Source organism: Octopus bimaculoides, chromosome 1 (genome assembly GCF_001194135.2).
Source record: "Octopus bimaculoides isolate UCB-OBI-ISO-001 chromosome 1, ASM119413v2, whole genome shotgun sequence".
Classification (NCBI taxonomy): Eukaryota; Metazoa; Mollusca; class Cephalopoda; order Octopoda; family Octopodidae; genus Octopus; species Octopus bimaculoides.
Window position 1 is genome coordinate 103,480,541 of NC_068981.1, and position 5,682 is coordinate 103,486,222.

Here is a 5,682-nt window from a genome sequence, read left to right on the forward strand (position 1 = left end):
GCAAGTGTAACGCTATTTTCCCCCATTATTAGTACTGCTCACTTTGAAATACCGCACTGTCTATATGACATAATATCAGTCTCTTCACAAAGTGGTACAAAGCTCATTTTATTGTGGATGAGCATAACAGACTTACTTAATCGTAGTACTTTACTAATATTTATTCTAGCCAATGAGAAAGTCGACATGGTCATTCGGCCTGTTGGAAAAAGCAGCCTTTTTTCTTTCAAAGCACATCCCTAAAAAGGCGAAAACATATTATGGTTTATGTAATTCGAGGTAAAATATCTACAAAGACAGGGTGGTCATGTCTAGAAAGACAATAAACATAGATTTATTCGACCAGACCAGACCAGACCTGGTGTTAAAAAACAATAATAATTAATACGTATCCGGAGCGATGTAAAGTCAACCGAATGAGATTTGAACCTAGAACTGCAAAACTATCGCTCATATGATTGTGGCCATTCACTGACATTGTATTGGCAGAATATTTCTGACAAGGGTTCACTCGACTACATTTTATGAGTTCTATATATCTTGAACTGAATTAATAACACGAGGTAAGTAATAACTAGGAATTGACACCGGACGCTAGGCTTCAATCGCCCACAACACTCTTTACTCTCTGTCACACTATTGATTTCTTTAGACTATACACATGGTTTTGGGTTGTCAAAAATATGTACAATCGATTATTACTTATTTTATTGAGCATTTGAGGGATGAAAGACGAAGTCGATTCTATCAGGATTTGAACTTTGAACTCAATGAGACGAAGCCAAGTACTGTAATGCATATAGTCTCTCGTGTTCTATTATTTCGGTCAAACTCCCCCACTATTCTGAACGGACACTATATTGAAAACAGATCAATGTATCGCTGTTTTGGTTTCGAAATACAACTCAATATCGTTTTATTGATTCTTCAGACCAAATGGTAACAATAAGTAAAGTATTGATTTATTACATCACGACAACGCCTTACATTTATTGAGGAAGTGTGGAAATTGGATTGTGTTTTATACATGGTTTTCTTTTCCTTTTTTTTCTGTCCAGGGTATTAGCGAGCAAATGAAGTATAATGTGTACAACTAGCAATCGTTATAGTCATTTTATTTCACTTAGAAACATAGATTTATAATAAGAGTGCAGGTGGTTGAATCGATGGAGTACAAGAAAACAAATACTAAACGTTTCAGTCTCTAAAACTCTTTCATGACAACCACACTTCTACAACATTGCCAACACTTTATACCAGTTATCTGATTTCCAGTTCAGGATCACAAAATACTTCAGCCCTGATTTTGCAACCCATATTTCATTCCTGCTCAAATACTCGGGTCGGAGCAGCTGCTTCACACAGAAGCATTTTAAACATCATTCAAATCTTTGGACATCTGTCTGACGGCCGAAACTTCAATTACGAAAACAATAGAACCAGTTACCGACAGACTCTGTTACATTACCCTGACATCTATACCGCTACTAAAACGGCTGATGCTCCTCCGAACTAGTAAGCTTCATGCCCTTACGTCTTCCTTACGTCAATCCTCCAAACTACACACAAAACATCTCCGTTTTCCCTCCCAAGGACTGCGCCCTATCAAAATTCCCCACTTACCCATGATTACCAAAGCGCTGAAGTGCAAGATGGACATTGAAATTTGCTTGCATTGGATGGCCTACGAAACTCACACGTTCAAATCATATTTTTCCGAGGGGTTGGCGATGCGTATGCAATCAGTTTTAAGTTTAACAAGTCCATGAGAAAGTAAGAAAGTAACTTTGAACCGTTTCTTTATATATCTCTCTTGACTTTTCACATACAAATCGTACAAATTCGACCAAATATTGGTTATATATTAAGTACCACAATATCTGACATTATACAAACTACAATAAATAGTGCTATATCTACAGATTTTAGCCAACACGTTAACTATTGCAATTTTTGTCTCTCGGCTATAGTCACCACACTTGGCAATTGTGTCGTTTTATTATATAACCACTTTGAGAAGACTTACGATGAAAAGTATTTCATATCTATTTATAGACTGTCTATAGACAGTCATAGTGGTAGTTAGTGTGGTAACTATTGTCTGTAGACAGATATAGTGGTAGCTAATATCGTAACATATAGTACTTAATGTGGCAGTGATAGTGTATAGACATAGTGTTAGTGTGGTAACTGATAAGCTATGAACAAGACTAGTGGTAGTTAATGTCAAATCTTCATTGTACTTACATAATTCGGATAGCTTTGACTTTGACCATTATTGTCCAAGTTCATGTCTACCGTATTAGTATCACATCATACCCCACAAGTGTAGGGACGTTGTTGTTGGTTAAATGTATCCGGGTGTTGGTAGTATGACTGGTATTTCTTGGAGAAATTTTCCCAGGTGCTATGCAAATGCTATGAATTTTTTTCTTTTAGTTTTGTACTTTGGTTTCTTTCGCGGTAAATGTTGGATAAAGAATGAACAATTGAAAGTAGAAAAAAAAACTGGTGTTGCAATGTTGTTATCAGATGTGAGCATGGCTTTTTTTATAACAGGCATGTAGTACAGGAACCTACTTCGGACGATTTGTAAACTTCATTCCACCTTTGGACTTTGTTAATAGAAATATTTTCTATATGGTACAAATGATATAACGGCGACGTTGGAGAGACTAGTATTTGAGAAAATTTCATTTGCCAAGATCTGTTGTGTCATTTATTTATTCACTGTAATTGACCTCTGATGCACTTCAATTCACATACTATCTTGTTTAGTATAGGAAGCACACGCCGGGTAAAAGTATTCAAGGTGAAACCGAAAAAATGTAGAGAAAAGAATGATGGCATTAGGAACTCGAAGCTGGAACGTTTTAAACATCCAAAAGCACATATTGCAGTCTACATTGACCTCTCCAGATCAAGTTATTACCTACGGCGAGCTGGCAGACCCGCTAGTGCACCAAGCAAAATGCTTAGCGGCATTTCATTCGACTTTGCAGCGGCAATAAAACATGCGTAGAGTGGGAATTCTTGAAAGCCGCCGACTTGGCTAGGGAAGAAAGGATTAAACAAGGTTGTTAATGAGGATCTAGAGGCTGGACAAAATATGGGTACTGAAAGAAGGGACGTGTGAATCAGGAATGTCTGAGTGATTGTTAACATGAGACTACCTACCACTGAGGAGAAGCAGCCAATATAATGGCGATAAAACAATCGGGGAATAATGCTAGCAAGTCCCTGGGTCAGCGGTTGGAGGGGTTTTGCGAACAATCTCATGCCAATCAACAGTGTTGTATTCTATTGAACACAGTCTAGAATATCTAATAGTGAAGTAACAGCACCGCTCCAGACGTTGGGGCAGAAATTCATTGTGGATCTTAAATGATTTTTGTAAAGAAAAAGTTAGTAATCGGTGGTGACTAAACTATTTACACTGTTTCCAAAGAACGGAATATATATCGAGATAGATAGATAGATAGATAGATAGATAGATAGATAGATAGATAGATAGATAGATAGATAGATAGACAGACAGACAGACACACAGACACACAGACACACAGACACACAGACAGGTACAAAGACAGATAAAGGCAGAGAGAGGGGGAAGGGAAGGGGGAAAGCGATTAGAAAGTTTAGTGAGGATAGGAGCAAACTCTGGTACGCATTGTTTCTTGTACCGTTTTAAATTATTCCCTGTATCTAAACATACGAAATTATTATCTGTGCCCTCCAAACTGATACTTATTTTATAAAAAAAGACATATGCTCAACCACAGTGTGAGTAAAGACGGAAGTGTACGCTGCTTTATTATATATATATATATTACATGTCATCTAGATCTTCATTGCTGTACTAAACCTGATATTTAAACCACCAAACATACAGACTAACATTCACAGATACTCTAAACACACTAACCCTTCAAACATTCTGGATCTCTCCACCGCAGCCCCAAAGAAGTCAAATCTTACATAGCAGTCACTGTGTCATCACTCTCCAGTTAGTTGGATGACACCTCAACGTTTTCTACTGTATCACAAACTTTGACCTCCAAACATTGTACTTTAAGCCACCTAACTAGTCGGAGCGTCACAGGTTCTCTGCTACCTACACCTGACATAAAATGTGCTTCACCTTGCCCACTTAAACTGCTGACTAAAAACAATACTTCCTGGTATGCTGTTCCACATTCTTCACAAGATCTAAACTCACAACCCACAAACCCTGGAGCATTGTTCTTTGTCAATCTCTGACGAATTAATTCTAAATCGAATAGCAAACGCTGTAGCAATGATGTAAGTTTACTACATATCTTATCCGCGACCCAATTTCGATTCACAGCTTCTAGTAATGTCAATTTGCTCCAGACAGTAATATAGGTGAAAACATGTTTAGTGATTAGCCCATTAAACAACTAAATTATATTCATATATGCAGAAGGAAAGAAACAAGTAATATTAAGTAATAAATATTTCTTGTTCATGGACAATTACCTAACTGTCTAATGAATATGCGGATGGTGTCCATGACAAATTTAATCTGTGAGCAATTTATTTTGCTTTAGTCTGAATTGTGAACATTGAAAGTGAGAACGAGGAGGCATCGAACTTTGGTGACTTTTGAATTTATTAAAAAAAAAAAGTCTGATTTTTTTTTATCCTTCCGACTAACTTCACAATTATTAACCGAAATATAAAGAAGCTATTAGTAGCGCGCAAAAGAAATTCAAAAGGGATTGTCTGGTAGCGATTGTAATACTATTTCTGCTTGGTTCTATTCTATAACATATCTGATAATCGAGCCTTTCCGTTGAAATTCAACGGTAAAATTCACTGTATCCCACTTCCGTCTCCACCTTTTCTGAACTCAGTGTCACATAATACAGAAAACTAAAGATCAACTGCACACAGATGCTGCTGTTGTAGAACTAAACTCCAAGCATTCTATATTCCTTACTAAAGTTAAATTTTGTCAGGATCTCATCAAAATATTCATGATGCACAGTCGTCTTGCTGGCGTTATGCTGAGAGAAAAGTACAAGGAAGGGAATTAAATGACATCACTTTGAAATTTCGAATCAACAGTATGTCTCTGATATGGCTTCTTGAGAGCTTACCACAGATCTAGAAATGTTTTGCAATGCAATATTATAGGCGAAGGCGCGACTGTGAGGTAAGGAGCTTGCTTCCCAATCACATGGGTCCAGATTCAGTTCCATTGTGTGGTACATTGGGCAAGTGCCGACCAAATCATTGTGAGTGAATTTGGTAAATGGAAAATGAAAGAAGCCCGTCGCATGTGTGTGTGTGTGTGTGTGTACGCGCGTGTATCGTGTGTGTGTCTTTGTACCAATGTTCTCCACCCTCCTCCACATCGTATGACAACCTGTGCTGATGTGTTTACGTCCTCATAACTTAGCGGTTCAGCATAAGGGACCGATAGAATAAGTACCAGGCTTAAAAAATAAATACTGGGGTCGATGCATTCGACTAAGACTTCTAATGACTGAAACAAATAAAGGAGAAGAAAATTCTAGAACGTAGCGCTCATTCACGAGCTGGGGAAATGCTTTTCAATGCAACACTATTGTGCAGGATATGCATCGATACATATTGAAAATTTGTCCAAGTAATTTCTGCTAAATTTAATTCAAACGAAACAGTGGTGCTTGTGCT